This window comes from Lissotriton vulgaris, chromosome 11, assembly GCF_964263255.1.
Source record: "Lissotriton vulgaris chromosome 11, aLisVul1.2, whole genome shotgun sequence".
In the NCBI taxonomy this organism is placed as follows: Eukaryota; Metazoa; Chordata; class Amphibia; order Caudata; family Salamandridae; genus Lissotriton; species Lissotriton vulgaris.
Window position 1 is genome coordinate 47,784,863 of NC_141699.1, and position 21,039 is coordinate 47,805,901.

The 21,039-nt window shown below is 43.4% G+C and overlaps 1 pseudogene; it reads left to right on the forward strand.

Annotated features, from left to right (window-relative positions):
- Positions 1-21,039, forward strand: part of LOC147678934 (glutathione synthetase-like) — a 700,250-nt pseudogene that overhangs the window by 111,703 nt on the left and 567,508 nt on the right.

Consider the following 21,039-nt stretch of genomic DNA (forward strand, 5'->3'; position numbering starts at 1 on the left):
TTGATGTAAATTGTTACTCTTTGAGCCACCACTGTATATTATTTTTTACCATTGTTCACCTTGCGCCGTCCACGCTGATCACTTGCGTTGTCACCTTTATCCACTTGTATATATCACTATACACCCAGGGGCATATTATCAAGGGGGTTTATCTCCGCTTTTTTGGCTTTAAAAGCCAAGAAAGCGGAGATAAAATTATCTCCCTATTACCTAGCTGTCGCTAACACCAGTTAGCGACAGCTAGTAGGAGATAGCGACCATCTTGGGCCCCACTTTGCATGTCAATGATATTTATCACTAATGACATGCAAAGTGGGCGTGCCAAGATGTTAGCGACTGAAAACAGTTGCTAACATCGCTATCTCCTATTACCAACTTTTGGAGATATTCGCGCTAAGCGCGAATATCTCTAAAAGCTAACACCTGCCCTGAGCAGTTCTTAGCCATGTTATCCAATGGGAGGTGGATAACATGGCTAAGAGCATTAGCTCGGTAATGCATGAATATCGCTGACTTTTCAGTGATATTCATGCATTGCGGCGATTTTTATCGCATTTGCGATAAACTTTGGTAATACCAAGGTTTATTTGCGGTAAAAATCGCCGCAGCTCAGCGGTAAATTTTTGTCTCTAACCAAGCAATAGCGATAATTATCGCTATTGCTTGGTAATATGCCCCCAAGTACCTTTGGGTTATCACATGATTTTCTCTATATAGTGCTGCTTTAACTGTATACCTTGATGTTACTTTCTTTGATGTATCTTGGTGATTAACACCCTGTTCGTGTAATGCTTTCTGCATACATACATAACTGTCTTTAAACTGATACCTGTTGGGATAGTGTTTTTACTTCTATACTATACCCAATCCCGAGGTTGTTTATGGGCTCCACTCCTGTTATGTTTCACCGCACCTGAAAATAAGGCATTCCACCGGAAACTCATTCTAGGCAGGTGAACAATACATCCCAAAGCCAGTAGCGCTAGGCGAGAGAGGTGCCTTCCCCTCGGCTGAGCCAGAATGTGCTTAACGAAGTCTCAAAACAATGTCGGAAGAGACAGATCCGCCACCGAGTTAGACTTAAAGATGAATTAACGTCTTGATTAAAACAAATGCCAGGGGGAAAATGTGAAAAGTACATACATATTTTTACTATGAACTGTATTTTGGAAAGCCGAATGTACCTATTTTGATAAAATTGAGAGGATGAAAATCGTCTGTCTCATTAAAAGCATCCAACTTATGGTTCATTTTATAAAACACATACTTGTACCGAATGTTACACTTTTTTTTTTCTTTTTGCAGTTTGACTCGCACCATGCCGCTCAACGTCTACCAAAAATGGTCAAAGCATTATAAAAATACATTTACAATACAATCTTCTCAAATTTGTACATATACGAGCGAAAATACATTTTGGTGAAATGCTGTTTCTCATTCGAGCATGCCCTTTTTTTCTCAGTCGGTTTTCTTAGGAATCAATCGGTCTGACTACATGTTCTATTGTGAGGCAGATGGCACTGCAGCCCTGAAACAAGTTGAAATAAACACCATCGCTGCAGGTTTAGGAGGCCTGGTATCAAAGATCACCGATGTGCACAAGTAAGGAGATCTCTTCATGCCCTTTCCTGCGGTGAAAGCAAAGCTGTGCTTGTATTGTGCACTTAAACACTGAATAACAACACGATGTTTCCATTGCACTTCACCCAGTTTTCTGTTCGCCAACATCATTGGTACTCCTTTCAGCAATGAAGCATGAAGGGCTGAGTCAGTCTTTCCATGGTTTGATTCTAAGACCTTCAGTCCCCTATGGCTCTTGACCCGGTGCAATAGCCTCATGAGATGCAAGGTTGCTATACTCTAGGCACTCTTACACAATTTAGATGTTATTATTTCTAACTAGATATTACTTCCTAAATATTCAGCCTTTTCCTTTCTGCATTGCCAGTTTTACCCATACACGTCGCAATTTGCTTCTGCTACCACAACATACAACATGGAGTAATGTGTCTGCCCACTGTACCTATTGGCTCCCTTAAATTCGAGTTACTGCGTAAAGCATGTGCACATTGTTTATATCCATCTAAAAATAGTCTCGTTCTCTTCAATAGTAAAACTAGCTCTAAGGGTGTTTTTAAAATGCATTTATTTATTTTTAAATGTGAACTTTAAATAGTGCTGATTATTTTGCCTGCACGTTTGTGCCTGGTTAGGTGGTGATTTATTTTCTGTTTCCTTGGAAATCTTTAATTCAAGCATATGGTAATGCTGTTCAGGTGGCCACATATCTACTTTTTATGGCACATTTAATAACAAAGGTACCACTGCACCAGCCTGTTTAGAATATACCAATTAGCTTTGCCAATGCTTGTTGATATTTTGGCTTAACAAGATTGCTAAGGTGAGAACAACAAGCTCGAACACTACCAGGAGTCTCACACTCCCTAAAGTACTCGCTCTCACTCATTGCCTCATGTTCACTCGATATGGTTTTAGTTATTGACTCCCTTTGATTGTTTATTCTCGCTCACTCATTGTCACTCTTTACTCAACCTCCCTCACACCTTTTTCTACTTTCATTCACTTTCTGTGACTTACTCACTTTTCTCGTTTCTTCATTTTCTTGTCCAAAAGCCATTTTAAAAGAAAAGCAGTTTTTTCAGTAAATAAAGCAAAGTCTCCTTTCATGCAATGTGAACTGTGTCAGAAAATCAAGAAGTATTTGAATGGGAGCCAATACATTCTGAGTCAGAAATCAAGCTTCTGCAATGGTCTGCAATGCTTTGTTAATCTCCCAACTACCTGGAAAACTCGGCATGAGTCGAACTGTCAGTCGAATTCTGGTACTGAATCATGAATATCAAAGACCTTAAAAAGTGTAAATATTTCAAATTAACAGTTGTAACTCTTTGTATGTTCTTGCATCACATCCGCTGTTAAACAACAACAGGGTTTCCTATCATAAAGTTACCTCAGAAAAAGACTTCTGCTATGGCATTGGGTGTGGATGCAGAGTACCAATATTGTCCTCAATTATAATTATAGCTTGAAGAAATACATATAACAACAATTCTAAAGCCTGAAAGCCAACTCACCTTTGCACATCCTACCGGCCAATTCATAATATTAATGATACTAAAATATCAGCTATCCATTTGACTGTCTACAATTATCACTGGTTTGGTGAATAGAGGTGGCAGTGAGTTTATGGTGCATCGATCCACTCTGCATAATATATGGAGGTTATTTAATGCAATCAGGATGGCCGGCAAGTTCTGGGATCCTGTAGCTATCCTACAAGAAGACTTGGAAAAGGCCCTTTATAGTCCCTCACGGTGCTAGCTAACTACCTTACTGGAATAGTTGGGCTTCGGACCTCTACATCTATCATATGCCATATTCCTCTATGTCACCACTAGCACAAGTCAAGGTGCACGGGGCATGTCTTGCTTTTCCCATGGAGGGATATGAGGCATGGATTGTCATTGCTACCTTCATTATTTGCACCAGCAGTGGAACCCCTAGCACACTTACTCAGGACAGATTCCCAAAATAAGAGGTTTGCATGGTTAGATTTCTATGAAGGTATGGTCATCCTGCGTGCAGACCATCATCTTATGAATGTGCATTAGTATAAGAAATGTATTTAAAGATTCAGGTGGATGGAAGACACTCACAAGCATCAACCACAATGTTTGTCAGGGTGACCTGAGAACAGATTAGTGATGTTAATGTGTCATTATGGCACATGGCCAGAACATAGGGTCTGTAGTGTTCAGGCCAACGATAAACTTGACCTAAGTTGGGACGGCCCATGTTGTAATGCGGACAAGTAATACTGATTTATTGTAGATTAGACAATGCTACCTAAAGAATACATTTTAGATTATACTGTTGTCCACTACTGAATGAGCCAGTTCTATGTTGGCTCTCAATACAGAGAGCATAAACGAAACACGTTTGATTTGGTTTCTGTGCTGTTTTACCTGGGACAGTGTTCTGGTCTTTAGCCAATTAAGGCACAACTTCCCAACACTGTAGGTTGTTACCAATCCTGAATGTTCACTCTGCACATATCACATGTGAGGCCTATTGGTTGTAAATCTCTTGCAGAAATCTATTCTGACATCTGTTAGTGTCTCGTGGCCAGACTAACCATCCCTTCCTACTGGGATCAGATGAGTTATGCTTACTCTTACGCAGCATAGTGTCAATAGTGTTTTCATCACGTTTTAACTGCTGCAGTTGTCAAATCGTGTAAGAGTGGGAACCCGTGGTATATTGAATACGTTATCTTGGCTAAGCCAAGGCAAGTACTTTGCTGCACAGTTTTGTTCAGGAAAATCATCTGTTTTGGTTTTAAGTAGGCCCTAAGTAAAACCTCTGTTTCCTGAACCTGTAAATCTTTATTCCCACAGATAGATTTCATATCTACTGTATCCTTCCAAAATGTTAAACCTTATCAGCCATATTTGTAGACCGCTAACAAATTTCCCTTAAGGTTTCAGGGTTGTTGGGGAAATTAAGTGAGCTATTGCCCAAAGTCACATGGTGCTGAGCTGAGCTGTCACCAGCAATCGAAGCATGACCTCCCACTCAGCCTCTCTGGCAGCTGTACCACACCTCACTTGTACAGAGAGCTGGGAAAGTAAAGAAGAAAAGTCATTAGCTTGAGGTCAGTTAAAAATGTTTCTTTGCAGGTGACGGTACAGGCCTATAGGGAAATGATGCTGAGTCTGACGTGTCATAACCAGAAAATAGTTAAACTGCTGTCTAAATGCTTTTGAACAACCCTTTGGTGGTGTAGGGCAATGTTCCTATTGTGTAAAGTTAAAAACTTCACAATGTATACTAGCCTTGTTTAAAAAGTGATGACTGTAATGTGGAAAACCGAACATCTCATCAAAATTAGCTGTACCATCATATAACACATCAGAAAAAAACACCATGGAATGTTCTAGATCTTCTAACATTTAGGGCCTCAAATGATGCCCTACCGGCAATTTTGCATGACCGGAATGTCACTTTTTTTTACATTTTGGTTGCGCAATATGCCACTGGCATATTTACAAGGTCATGAAAAGCCAAGCCATACTACGTGGCTTTTCATGGCCTTATGAATATATACCCCTTTCATGCTGAAAACCGCAGGAAGGGGCATTCCATGGGCGGCACACTTGCACCATGGTGCATGGGTGCCTGTGTTGGCGCATGGCTGACCATAGTGCACCGGCATATTCCTGCCCTTTTGTTTTGCCGTAGGGCAGGGCATCTGCAAATCCTGCTGTGCTGCCCTATGGCAAAAAAACCCATAAATGAAGCCCTTCATATACTTTATCAATGTGACAATCAACATAAATAGTTCATGGGGTGGTCCTGTCATAAAAGGACATTTTAAACAAATTCAGATATGTTGTCCCATACAATCCCATCCAGAACTGAAAGAGCTGAAATATTCATGAGGGACAATTTTCTCTGTTCACTGTGTGATGATGTGTGTACTTTATTATTCAAATTTACTATGTGTACTGCAGAGCGTTCTGGGTCAAAAATGTCCAGCAGAAAGAACACAGTCACAAAACCAAACTAAAGGATAGGAAAAGTCATGCAATAGTAATCCAAATGTGAACCTTGGAGAAACAAAGTATGTTCCTTTGAGCCAAAGGTAGAATATATTCACCTTCAGCACAAAGGGCAGGGGCCATGGGGGCAGTGGGGCCTCCGACACATCAGAGGAGAAGTCAGCAAAGTCGATGAAGTATCTAGAAGCAATCCGGTTTATTTCATGAAGCACAGCAGGTTGGTTTGAATTAGATGATGATTGGGTCTATGGTATATCGACATAGATCTTGTTCTTTTCAGGATTTTGAATTGAAATCTGTGTTTCTGTACTTGTTGACTGCACATTTGTTGTTTTTTAAACAAGTAGAAGATATACTTACTTATTGTTGACTCTTGTTGAAAAGAGCAGGCGTTATTTGTAATTGAAACTTCCATCTGAAAGGCCTGTATGGCAGCAAGAAGCTTACTGCTCTGAATCGGCCACATAGTTTGTTTTGATCAGATCAATAGAGGTAAATTGTTTGTCTCTGCAAATTATGTGGACTAAACTGTGCTATTTTCCTAATTGTGCGTAGCACAAAGAAGAAAGCAGAAATTACCTTATTAACTTGTTATTGGTATGTGAGTTTATCGTCTCCCAGGATTCCCAGATTTTTCACCTTTTTCACAGGAACCTGAAGAAAACCAAATTCATCCGGCCTCCTGTATGGATTCCAAAAAGAAGCTTTATTCCAAAATATGATAAACTCCGCCTCTCGCATGCGCATCTGAAACATCTCATTTATATTAGGACACAGAGAGTCCGCCTCCCCCTGTTCAGATCGGAAGCCACCGAAGTCATCTGCGGAGTTCCTCAAGGCTCCTCGCTCAGCCCCACCCTCTTCAATGTCTACATGAGCACCCTTGCGGCCATCGCACGCCAACACAACCTCGACATCATCTCTTACGCCGACGACACCCAGCTGATCCTCTCCCTCACCAACAACCCTGCCACCGCCAGAGCCAACCTACACAAAGGGATGAAAGATGTAGCCGAGTGGAGGATGAACAGCCGCCAGAAACTGAACTCAGACAAGACGGAAGTCCTCATCCTGAGATCTTCGCCCTCTGCTTGGGACGACTCCTACTGGTCCCCTGACCTGGGAAGCGCACCCAAACCAACAGACCACGCACGCAACCTGGGCTTCATCCTGGACTCCTCCCTCTCCATAACCAGACAAGTCAACGCCGTCTCCTCATCGTGCTTCAACATCCTGCGCTTGCTACATAAGATCTTCCGGTAGATCCCCACCGAGACCAGGAAGACGGTCACCCAAACCCTCGTCACCAGCCGACTGGACTACGGCAACTCCCTCTACGCCGGAACCACCGCTAAATTTCAAAAGAGACTCCAGCGGATCCAGAACGCCTCAGCAAGACTCATCCTGGACATCCCCCGACACAGGCACATCTCCAGACACCTGAGATACCTGCACTGGCTCCCGGTAAACAAAAGAATCACGTTCCGACTCCTCACCCACGCTCACAAAGCCCTACACAACCAAGGCCCACGATACCTCAACAACCGCCTCAACTTTTACACTTCCACACACCAGCTTCGATCGACCAACCACACCCTCGCCGCCGTCCCCCGCATCCGAAGAGCCACCACAGGAGGAAGGTCCTTCTCCTACCTGGCCGCCAAGACGTGGAACACCCTCTTGACCTATCTCCGCCTGACCGAAGACCACCTCACCTTCAGGAAGCAGCTCAAGACCTGGCTGTTCGAGCAGTAGCGGACCCCCCCCCTCCCCAAGCACCTTGAGACCCTCCGGGTAAGTAGCGCACTATATAAATGCTGTGATTGATTGATTGATTGATTGATTGATTGATTGATATTAGGACTATTTATGGAGAATGAAATGACAATTTGAGTGTCATCCGCAAATGAAACAATTGTTAGACCAAATTATATTAGCGGACCGTGAGCTGTGTCACATAAATATTGAAGAGAGTTGATCTCATCAATGAGCACTAGGAAACTTCATTTGGGTTAATTCTATCGGGAAGGATCTAAAGAGGGTCAATGCTGCCCCTTCAACACGCAGGTCTTCCAGTCTAAACCAAGAGGTCGTGACAAAGGCTGTGGTCAGTTCAAGGAGGATGAGTGCAGCATTTCCCTCACCATTAACTGTGCCCCTGGCTATTACTGTAGCTATAATAGGAGCAGATCCTGTCGAATACTCGATGTGAAAGCCAAGTTGGGATTCATCCAGCAGCTGATTGCTAGTCAGGAAGGCTGATAATTGAAGGTTCATTTTTTGTTGCCTTTTCACCTTCATCAGCCTGTGAATTCCCTGCAAGGTGATCATCAACACGTTGATAACTGAATGTATGAATTATATGAACCTGTGACAATCATTCTTTCAAATTCTCCACCTGTTCTCAAAGCAGATTTGTGCTTCACTGTGCATACTTTCAAATTGCTGAATCCATTCTGACTCCAATAATAAAGATACTCATTAAATGACTGTATAAAATAATATAAATCACACACAATAAGAGTGAGGGAATGCACTACCCATATTCTGTAGTGCCAGTCCTAGAATCTTAAATTCTGCCTGCTGTTTCTTAAGTTCTGCCTGCAGTGCAGTCACTGAGTGACTACGTGTATATTTTTTCCTGGTGGAAGGTTCCTTCATGGATACAGACTTTTACGAATGCACATGCACCTGAATAATGGGGGGTATTATAAAAATGCTTACTTGCAATCTATTAATTGAAGCACTACATATGCAACATTTATTTCACTAATGTTCTTCTGGCTTTGTTTGCTTTTAGGTGCAGTGTTTGGCGCACTGTATAAACCTGATTGTTAAAAAATTCATGAGTGAAGAAAGTCCAGTGTGCGAGTTACTGACCACCTGCCAAAGAATGTGCACAAATTTCAACCATTCTTTTAAGGCCCGGCAGCAGCTGAGGTGCCTTTAACATGAACGCAAAGTGCCAGTGAAAGCACTCATCCAGGAGGTGCAACACGTTGGAAATCAACCTTCTACATGCTTGAGCGTCTGTATGAGCAGTATGCTGTAGTCGATCAGTATTTCTTTAAACTGGGTACACCTATGATAGACCTGAGGATACAGGTGGAGCAATGGGAGCTAGTTAAAAGCCTGACAGACATGCTTCGTCCTTTTGAGGTCTTCTCGCGTGCAGTCAGTAGGGAGGACTGTAATTTGGGAAAATCAATCCCATTGTTGCGCATGCTAGAGCACCAACTGAAGGCGGTGTCTTCTATGTTTCAAAAAGATGGAAAGCAAGAAGCATTTGAGTTGGTGGAGAAGTTATTACAGAGCCTACTTTGTGATGAAGGTCTTGAAAAGATCCACACAGAACAGCATTACATTTCTGCTACTATTCTGGATCCACGGTACAAAAAGGCAGTGGCAGGCAGAGTATTCTTTCCTTTTGATGACGCAGATGTTACGAAGTACAAACATTGGCTAGCTGTGTCAGCCACTTGGTTTGAAAGAGAACAGCAGGAAATTGAAGGAAAAGGCAGTATATCTGCATCAGCAGGCCATCCGGAGTCAAAAAAATCCACTTCTGCATCTGTGGCTGCGGCAGAAGAGAGTGATTTTCCCTCTCAGCCGTTAACGACACCAGCAACCGTATCATCTGCACCAGACACAACAGTATCATTGTGTGAAGAAGAGGATTGGCTAACTCAGCTTGGGTTTGCTTCTCAAAAGGTCGAAAAAAGTAAGCAAAGTGGAGGAACCCTGGAGAACCTTGAGTCGATGGTGCAGGACTATCTGAATGACTCAACGGAGGTCGATTTTCATATGACCCATTGGCGTATTGGCATGGGAAAAGAGATGTGTGGCCAGAGATCACCAACTTGGCTATAAATTACTTGTCTTACCCACTCGCAAGCATTTCTTCTGAACGTGTTTTCAGTGCTGCTGGTGGCATTGTAACTTCCAAAAGAACCCGCCTCTCGCCCAAAAATGTGGAGAGGTTAACAATGATCAGGATGAATCAGCACCTCATACTACCAGATTTGCTTTTAGGTGCAGAAAGACGAATCATCAGCCTCATCATTCCTCATCAGTGCCAGGAACAAGTCCGGCTGCTGTGTGTGCAGCACAACGTCACGTGTGGCCACAGACAACTCTGCAACTTGTGCAACTGCGGCCTGCTGTTCTGACATCTGAAGAAGATGGCAACAAAAAAAAGTTGCCCGTAGCTCCTCAAGCAAGAAAGTTGCCAGTAAGGAGCAGAAGAAGCAGTGGCGCCACTTGCAAAGGAGACTGGTGTGCCGACCGTCGCATTTTTTGGGGAAAAATAAAGTATGCCTGCAGCAGCGGGGTCTGCTGGGGACCAAGCGGGGAACAGCACCTCCGCTCCATTGGGCTCAGTGCCACCACCACCACGCCAACTAAGGTCCAAGCCCTTGAGTGCTACAGAAGCAGACAGTATAGTTGTTCAATCACCATCGAGCAGTGATGTTGGCTCATCGCAAGAAAGTAGCAGCAATGTCCCTCAATCAACACAGGTTGTTGTAACTCATCTGACGAGTGTTCAACAACCACAGCCGCAACAACAACCACATGTGCAAGTACAAGCCCAAGTACATGTGGAAGGAGAGGCAGCACAAGGAGAGGCGCAATCAGAGGTGCATGGAGCGGCACAAGTGCCCACAATAGTTGTTCCTCCTGAAGTAGGGGCACATCAGGAAATCGACATTCAAGCCAAGGTATCATTTGAGGAAGCCACTCCTCCTGATCATTCATTGTCTTCCAGATCCCTAGCAAGGAAAAGATCAAGGATGGTGTCTACATCTTCTTCAAGCCTCTTCCTTCTGATGATATGGATCAAACTTGGGAACCACCACTGCCGCCTGGGAGTGAGGCACACCATGATCTGACAAAGGTAGCTAAGCGTAAAAGGAAGGTCCCCAAATGTCCCATAGTTATGGAGTGTGATGATGAAGCTGAACAAGCGGTGGCATGTACTCCTGCTGATGAAGACTCCCATGACGACGATGCAGTCATCATGGACGTCACTCCAGCCTCAGCGGTCTTATCCCGAAATTCTGCTGAGCGTGATGTTGGTGACGTGGTAATGGGACTACCACCAATGCAGTTAACTAATACACCACCACCTACCGCTTCCATATTTTCCCGCCAGAAGGGACCTCCATCCACCTCGATCTCCATTTCCTCAATTAGTGGTGCTGTAAGTACACAGTGTAGTACATTTCGGCAACAAACATCCTCCACTTCATCTGGCATTAGCATTCCCAGTATCGCGTCCTCCGCCCCACCACAGACATTTGAAGTCCGCAGTTTGGGACTTCTTTAGTGTTAGCCCAACAAGGGAAAACATAGCCATTTGTACCATTTATAAGGTTCCAGTTAGTCGTGGTAAGCTTGGTACCAACTATGGTACCGGAGGCCAGAGAGGTCATCTTGAGAGACAGCACACTGTCAAATGGCATCCGCACCTAAGGGAGATCAAGGCAGCCCGAATTGCAAGTCAACAAATTATATCCATTGATGTTTTATCTGATGATGACGAGGAGGAAGAAGCGTCAAACATTTCTTCAGTTACACCCAGTACCCCTGTCAGCAGCACACCCCCTGCAAGATATATGAGCCACACTAAGAGTGTGGGAGAGAGTGAGACTCCAATGTGAAAAAGTTCATCATCACTGAGCGTAACTGAGTCAAAGAAGTCATCATCCCGTAAAATAATGGTCCAGCCCACAATTAGAAGCATGTTGTTTTCAGATGTGCCATTTGAACGCAACCACCCAAAGGCACGTCTGTATAACACTAAGCTGGCTAAAATGCTAGCTCTGGACCTTCTCCCTTTTTCTTTTGTGGAAGGGGTGGATTTTCTTGAATTAGTGGCAACACTCTGCGCTAAATGTAAGGTTCCTAGCCGGTTCTATTTTGCCAGAGTTGCAGTTCCAGCAATACATGAAGATGTGCTGGAGGTGACTGTGGCAGCTTTGCAGAAGAGTGCTGTTCACACTATACATCTGACAACAGACATGTGGACCAGTGGCGCAGGCACTGATTACATGTGCATCACTGCACACTGGGTCTCTTTTTCAGGAGTTACAGCAAAGCTAAGGGCAGGTGTTGACACGGACAAAGTTTATAAAGCTGCTCGGAAACATGCAACACTAGCCATGTTTGCCATCGAGAAAAATCATACAGGAGAAAACATTTTGCATGAGTTTAACACAAAGGTCTTTCAATGGCTGTCCCCAAGAAAACGCATTATTCGTTATGTTTCTTTCTACGGATAATGGTGCCAATGTAGTTAGGGCCATGGATAAGGTAACTATTTCAGAGTGCCGTGTTTGGCGCACCGTATAAACCTGCTTGTTAAAAAATTCATGAGTGAAGAAAGTCCAGTGTGCGAGTTACTGACCACCTGCCAAAGAATGTGCACAAATTTCAACCATTCTTTTAAGGCCCGGCAGCAGCTGAGGTGCCTTTAACATGAACGCAAAGTGCCAGTGAAAGCACTCATCCAGGAGGTGGCAACACGTTGGAACTCAACCTTCTACATGCTTGAGCGTCTGTATGAGCAGTATGCTGTAGTCGATCAGTATTTCTTTAAACTGGGTACACCTATGATAGACCTGAGGATACAGGTGGAGCAATGGGAGCTAGTTAAAAGCCTGACAGACATGCTTCGTCCTTTTGAGGTCTTCTCGCGTGCAGTCAGTAGGGAGGACTGTAATTTGGGAAAATCAATCCCATTGTTGCGCATGCTAGAGCACCAACTGAAGGAGGTGTCTTCTACGTTTCAAAAAGATGGAAAGCAAGAAGCATTTGAGTTGGTGGAGAAGTTATTACAGCGCCTACTTTGTGATGAAGGTCTTGAAAAGATCCACACAGAACAGCATTACATTTCTTCTACTATTCTGGATCCACGGTACAAAAAGGCAGTGGCAGGCAGAGTATTCTTTCCTTTTGATGACGCAGATGTTACGAAGTACAAACATTGGCTAGCTGTGTCAGCCACTTGGTTTGAAATAGAACAGCAGGAAATTGAAGGAAAAGGCAGTATATCTGCATCAGCAGGCCATCCGGAGTCAAAAAAATCCACTTCTGCATCTGTGGCTGCGGCAGAAGAGAGTGATTTTCCCTCTCAGCCGTTAACGACACCAGCAACCGTATCATCTGCACCAGACACAACAGTATCATTGTGTGAAGAAGAGGATTGGCTAACTCAGCTTGGGTTTGCTTCTCAAAAGGTCGAAAAAAGTAAGCAAAGTGGAGGAACCCTGGAGAACCTTGAGTCGATGGTGCAGGACTATCTGAATGACTCAACGGAGGTCGATGTTCATATGACCCATTGGCGTATTGGCATGGGAAAAGAGATGTGTGGCCAGAGATCACCAACCTGGCTATAAATTACTTGTCTTACCCACTCGCAAGCATTTCTTCTGAACGTGTTTTCAGTGCTGCTGGTGGCATTGTAACTTCCAAAAGAACCCGCCTATCGCCCAAAAATGTGGAGAGGTTAACAATGATCAGGATGAATCAGCACCTCATACTACCAGATTACAAAATACAAGAATGCATGCAGATAGAAGACGAGGAGGACACCAACTTAGATGAGGGAAGTTCTTCTCTGTTAACTGACTTACTCCCGTCTGAATTCACAGAGTTTGAGGATGAGCTCTTTCTTACCTGACACCGAGCCCTGAAAATGAGTCAATGAATCACTAACTTTCTTTTTCGTCCTTATTCACTTTTATTCCTGTGTGTCTGTATTTCTTTGTTTTGCAAAATATATATAAAAAAAACTTTAATCTCCTAATCACAAAAACAAGCCAATGAGCAGTACTGTCTTCACGTATTTGCTCATTGATTTGAAGGTGCCGCAGTCTGCATTCATCAGGTTCACAAGTTCACAAGAACATGCTCCTCTATCCTCCTCCTCCAGACTCCTATTTTCCTCAAAGCAGATGGCTGGATTACACCCAATGAAGAAAAACTCTGCACTTGTGGGGGTGTTCTACTTCTTTACGGGTGAGTTGACGGGTTTGGGGCATTGCTGTGAAGGTCTAATACCGGATAAAAGTGGTTTGGAGAAAATCGAAGCAGAAAAAGTTTTTGCGGTTTTGATCACTTGCCTGGGGAGTTAGGGCCTAGCTGCACAACGTATTTGGACTGAATTGAAGGTAGGCCCATTTTTGCTTTTTGCCTGTTTGGGGGTGTTTTTTTGCGGGTGGCTGCAGGGGACTGGGGGCATAGCTCGGAAGGACTAATATCGGAATTAAGTGTTTTGGACCAAAAACCATGGTGAAAAAGTTTTTGCATTTTTGCTCACTTGCCTGTCTTTGGGGTGCTGTTTGGGGGGCTTCCACGTTATTGTGGGTTAGTTTTGGGGTCTGGGAGCACTGCTGGCACAGTCTAATGTTGATTGCATTTGTTTTTTAGGAAATCCATGGTGGAAAAGGTGAGTTGGGACCTCGCTGCAGAGCGCATTTGGACAGAATTCCAGGTTTGCTTTTCCCGGGTTTTGCCTTTTGGCTTGTTGGGGTGTCAAACTTGTTTTTGCCCTGGTTGACAGTTCTGGGGCCATTGCTGGGAAGGTCTAATACCTGAAAGAAAGTGTTTTGGAGAAAATCCGTGGGGAAAAAGTTTTTGCATTTTCTGAGATTTTGCTCACTCTTCCATTTTCGGAGGGCTGTTTATGGGGGTTTCTGGTGTTTGTGGGTGTGGTTTGCGAGTCTTGGAGCAATGCTGGGTATGGATAATTTTGCTTGCCTGCAAGTGGTTTGAATACAATCCATGGTGGGTAAGGGGGGATTTGGGCCTACTTTACTATCAAAGTACGTTTTGTCACCATTTTCTACTAGGCCTCGTTTTTGGAGATCTGATTGGGGGTCTTCTACATTTTTGCGACTGGGTTTAGTAAGGGTCTGGGAGCACTGCTGGAAAGGTCTAATTTTGTTCTAAAACACAGCTTAGAGTACACCTAGCTTGAGGGGAAAGATCCGCTAAATTAATTCGCCCATACTTATTTATCCTTCAAAAGGAGACTCAGACAGAGTACGCACTTTAAAAAATATTGTACTTGCTATTAGGAAACTCAAAGTGTGACTTTTTGCACTACACAGCATACATACCTAATATTTATTTCTCAGTGGTGTTCTAATATCACTTCCTGTTTTTCCATCAATAATTACAGGCCGGGTTTCAGCCTGTGCATTGGGAAAAAAAGAATTACGTCAGGCTTCACATTAGCGAGCCGCAAATCAGCATCCGCCAGGCAGACAGTGGACAGGGTGTCTTCTGGTCACCAACATTGATGGACAGAGCGTCAGATGGAATGGAGGAGTCCTGCTAACAAGAGGAATGGTTGGATGCATGCAACTTACCAAATTCAAGAGGACAACTACAACAACATACAGATACAGTATCCGTTCTTTTCTAATTATCTTTTAAGTAATTTTATTGCTGTGAACTTCTATGAGTGTGACTCTGCATTTCTTTGATCTCTGCTTCTAAATTCATCCCTACAGCCATTGTATAGGTTTTACTTCTGCTATTTTTCAAACCTAATTTAATGTACGAAGTGTTTCTCAGAGTGCAGAGATAGGCAAGTGAAAACGCATAATTATTACTGCAGCCCTGTACTGTCGCATTCTTTCATTCACGGTTGTTAAGACTACTACTTACTTTTCAGTAACCATGCATGCAGTAGTTTTATGGATAGCTTTGTACCCAAAAATGTCTTTATCTTCAATTATTGTTTGACCATGCTGTGCTTTTTTTTTCTTCTCTCAACAAAACTTTTCCAAAAAAAACCATTCCCATCCATTTTCCAAAAACTTACCCTCTTTCCCAGGGCTGTGTGGGTTTGATTGATGTGTTACTCAATGACAGCAATAATTCCACACACTCGCTGGGGAGGATAAGGTCATAGCAACAGGCTGGTGAAGGAATCCAAGGATATCTTCTTACTCAGCTTGACACAGAGTGACTATTGGCAAATGAAAGCAGATTTTCATGTGTGCCATCAACTTGATTGGTCATCAAGAACATCCTCCACCTTGACGTGGCTAATTATTACTCTGCTGTGTCCTTCACCTTCAGTACTATTTCTTGTAGTAGTAGCCAATGTCAAAGAAATTGAACACAAGTACTAGTTATGCTTTCAATATTTTACCATTTGTTAGGCTACATTGTGGCACTGTTCTAGTGTACTGTCACCTGCTTTATTCTCTATCATACCGTTCTAATGCTACGGTAAGGACAAACAAGGTTTCATTTACTTTTTTTTCATATGCTGCAACTGCCACTGTGTAACACTACTAGTAACACCGCAATGATGACATTTCATCCGCCCAGGATTGCCAACCTTAATCTCCATTTCCCGTGCAGCCAGCCCTGTGCCTAGCCCTATTTCCAAACACAAATTACAGGTAAGATAAGCGTTTGGCGGAGGTAGTATAATGGAGTATTAGGAGAGACGAGAGACTGACGGTAGTACTAGTAAAGTCTTAGGACTATTGAATTCACTTACTCTGTGAGAGGCACTTAGTTTTGAAAACATTTGGGCAATTAGTAATTACTTACACAACTTGAATCAAGATGCCACTTACGTTTCAGGAAAACAAACTTACTGTAAAACCACCACCCACCAGCCTCAAAAGCAGTAAAAAACACGTATGCTAAGATAAAGTTTAAAGTATATTTATATCCCTAACATAAATACTCTCCCATCAGACCCAACCCACCCCCATCCCTAACCCCAACAAATGTCTGTGAAAAGTTCAAAAAACCCAACTCCCAAATTTCCACTCCCAGAAGTCTTTAAAAAAGGGGTAAGGGACAGTCTCCTCCTACTGCTGGCTGCTGTTCACTTTTCGGTCCAGGTCGGCATGCTCCTTGCGGAGGGTCTCGAGCAGGGTTTTGGTGTTCAACAGCTCCTGCTCGAGGTAGGACACCCTGAGTGAAAGGCGGTGCAACCTTTTTTGGGTACTGCTGTGGGGGGCAGCTGATCTCTTTGCTGCTCGACGGTGGCGGGTGGCTGCGGTACCTCGGCTCCGTATCGCTGGAGACCTGCGGCGCTGACTGGCTGGCCCAGGGAGCATGGAGGAGGATGCAGCTGTCCCGGTCGATGTTGTGGTAGACTGCGTGTCCCCCTCCTCCTGGGCCACCAGCCGCCGATATTCGGCAACAGTCGCCTCCAGCCTCTGTTGACCGGCACTTTTAGCCAGCTCCTTCCATGTTGGTTTGGAAGGAGCATCTATATGAAGAAAGAAAGACATAGTCTGTAACTAATGCTCTTTAAGATTAACACAAAATGATTCAGCAGAAAGTTGTGTCACAGTAGAACTGGAAACTTGCAAGCGCAGTACATAACTATTGTGGCCAGTATCTATCTAACCTCCCACTTCTTCATCCTTGCTCGAACATTAGTGGGAGTTTAAGAAATCAATTCTACGAGCACTTTGGACTCACTCCATTAGAGTCGACTAAGACAGTACACCAGTCTTATTCTTCTTCTTCTCTCTTGTTTACCAAAATTGGTACATTAAATTCTGCAAGCCGGCATAATGCTAGTGCAGTAGACTTGCACCTGAGAAAAACAGACGCCAACATGATGAGTGAGACAGACTTGCGTTACTGTACCAGTCCAGTACATGCAGGTGGTGATGCTCTTACTTTTCTATTACAGTTGGCACTGAGAATACTCTGTTACAAGGGCTACTGCTTAATTAATTTAACTTTTACCCTACAGTGCCAATGAATACTAGAAAAGGAAAATGAAGATGATAAATAATCTGATTATCTATCACTGCACATGGTATGTATTTGCTTACATATGGGATGACTTTAGGTGCTTTGCTTTTTATTGAATGATACATCCACACATGAATGACTGAGTTTTACTAAACTTATTAACAGAGGTAGTGAGTGGCAATCGTAATAGCCGGATATATCCTGTGCTTGCAATACAAACTACTGCTACTATTCATGGCAGTATTCGGACAAAATTAAAACTTCTTTTCCTTGCCTTTCCTACACTGGGACGGACGTGCGGGTGTGGTGTTACATGCTCTTCAAAGTAACACTTAGTTCATCCAGTGACCGTCTACTCTCTCTAGATACACATATGCTATCTAAGAGTCAGATAGTACCATGATCCAGGCATCCATCCATTCAAACTATATGTCAATCATTCTTCTTCATGTCTCTCATCTGGACAAACATTACGTTTTCTCACCGGAAAACAACCTTTTTATTTTATTTGGGAAACCGCAAGCCATACATCCGTGCTTGACTTGCATTTGAATTTCAACCAAAGCACATATTGCGCACGTATACAGTTTCTGTTTCACCCACCCAGGCTTGCTTCATCCACCCATCCTTGCTTCATCCTTCACCCAGCCATGCATCATATTCCTTCCCACCCACCTCGGGCACCAATCAAACACGTATCATTCTTCTTTGTCAGTCATCATTACTTTTAACTTGCTCGTCCTTCCACACTTACTTTCACTCTTCTTTCGCTTTTCGTTCATCCCATCCATCAAGTTCATCTCAGATCTGATTTGGATTCTCGAAAAAAAATTCACCGCTGAGTTGAAGTAAATTTAGAGGAGGCTTCTACCTGGTTGATAACAACTTTTTTCTAAATTTGAAAGTCTTCTTAACAGTATAGTAACTTAACTGTAGAACATACATACTACACCATGCAGAGAGCACACTCTGCAGTCTGCAATATCAGTAAGTAAGGAATATAAGAGCTTACCACAGCCCGCCACTACCGTGGCAACCCGCACAGCAGTTTCGTCCGGCACTTGCACCGCCTCCTCCCCAGAAGTGTCATCCTCCACCTCCGCGCTGGCCCCGGCACCAGATGTTCCACCTACAAAGTACATTTAAGAATGTTAGTTGTCATAGACATACACCACTCACTAGTATTTTGTCTAGGAATGAAAAAAAGTGTATTCAGAAACCAATCTAATAATTTGTGACTGTCTACTCTAAAGTAAAAATGTCCCTTTTTCCAGGGAAGGGTGTTGTCTTGCTGCACATTTTGGCACAACTGATGAATGCTTGCTTTTTAACACACACCATTTTTCTCATAACATACGGAAGCTTCACTTCTAAGAACAAGAGCAAGATCAGATCATCATCAGTAGGACGGAGTGACCAACGATTCAGCACCAAAAAGAAAAATTAAAGTTCAAACCAGGTGAGGGCTCGGCTCGCCCACAATAAATGTGTGAAATAATTCACTAAGCACTTTTCCATTTTTAATCAACCGTTTATGTTTTATGACAAGCTTGATTTTAATAAATGTTTTTACTTTTAATAAAGCTTTAAAACTTAAATAGACGCTGTGGTTTTTGGTCAAGAGTGACTGAGCAAAAGGTTTTGCAATTTGCAAGTATGAGTCCATGCCTCTGGCACTTCTGGACTCTGACTCCGTACTCTTGTCCTGCGTTGGATAATCATCATTAGTGATCAATCATCGATGAATTCGGGAGCTAAATGACTCTGCCACACTATCTAGTCAGTAAGGAGAATGGGGGTTTTTCAAAGTCTGATATCACTGAGGTATGTGGAAGTCTACCTGCGCCTATTATAATTGATAAACAATGCACTATTTAGTGTCTATAGTTTTGTTTTTGCAGATTTGTCCCTGCAACAGTAGTAGAATGGATTGTCCTCCTATCCAAACCAAAAGTAAAGTAGTATCTTATTCTTTCTTGGTGGTCATTCACCTTTTTATTGTTGGGAATTGTCAAAGCATAAACATTTAGAAGACTTGAAAAGACATTATGGACAATCCCAGTGGACTGCACTCAGTGCATAGAGCTATTGCTGACTAGAATGGGAGTCAAATGGAATTGCCAAATGTGCAATCTTACTTAGCTACACAGACAGACTAATAAGAATAATCTAGTAATACCACAGGGAGTCATAGTAGAGGCAGATCAAAGACGATTTAGAAAACATCGAATGAGGAACGCTAGGAAAAAATAGGTACTGTATATTAAAATGAAAACTTACCGGGGCCAGCAAAGGATTCTTCACCTGACCGATCCTGGCCTTCTACAGCAGCAGCAGCCGATACCACCTCCTCCTCTGTCCTCTTGCCCCTGGGGGGAGCTGATGTACAACATGAAAGAAAGAAAGACCCGAAAACATGGATGATTGTTGTCAACCAAATAAAACATTTCAAAAGAACAATAACAAAATATTTTCGCGAAATTGCAAATAGACAACTATTCCACGGGATATAATGACCTATCTCATGTGGTCTGCTACGATATTAGTATTGCTTGATTTGCGGACTGTCGACTTGGAAAGTTATGTAACTCACTAAACAAACTACTAAAAAGGTTCGCCTAGGACTGGCAGGTAGCAGCCCGCAGCACGCGGAGTGACAGACAAACTCCATTGTGATTGTAGATCAGTGACAACACTAAAATGTTTCGTACTACATTAACCAGTCATTAAAATACTCAAACTATCAATCCACCACACTATTTCTTCTTATTGCCAGGTGCACAATGTAAGGACTGGACTTGAGTCTGTAGGGGCAGATTTATAAGCCCCATGTGGCTCTTTTGCTCAGTTGTTGCGTGACTTTTGTGACACAGCGGCAGAACAAAAGAGGCTCCATGGTGCGGCGTATATTAACAACGTGACGCATATGGAGGATGCATCACGTTGTAAAGCCCTGGCGCCATCAGGGGCCGTTCCGGCGCAAGGGAAGGCGTTCCTGCGCCGGAACGCATCCTAAAAGTGGCTGAGGGAAATCTACAAGATTTCAATCAGTCACTTTTAGGACAATGATGTGTCACTCAAACCCTGCGCCTGCTTGAAGCAGACGTATGACTTGACACAGCATTGGGGAGATAGGGCACCCCAGAGCATTGCTGGAGCTGCGCCATCATTGCGACGCAACTCCAGCAATGCGCCGCCTTTACGGCACAGAGGCATAACGCTTCAGTGACGTTTTGGGCCCATGGTGCGCCGCATTGTAAATACGGCGGACCATGGGTGGTGGTGGCGTGGTGTACAATTACTGGCGCATTCCTGCTACTTTGCAGGGATGCACCAGTAATTGCAAATCTGTCCCTTAGTGTCTAGCATTACGCAGTTCTGTAAACTGCACTTATACATAATTTCTCAGGCCAATGAAATGAACACAAAATCGAAAAAACAAATAAGCATAGTAGCAACGCTACTGAGAAGGAGAGCAGTGCACCTGAAATGCACAGATTTTGAAATATAATTTACCTACAATGTCATCGGCAGCATTATTGCTCTTGGTAAAAAACAAAAATGTGCAATATAATAACACACAGAGCAGAAGAAAACAGAGTAGTGATGAAATAGCTACTACAACTCACCTAGCCCGGGGATCTCGACGCCGAGCAGGTTGAGCAGGTCGCGTTCCCGGTCCGGGAGATCCGTCCAAGGGTGGGTGGCCTGG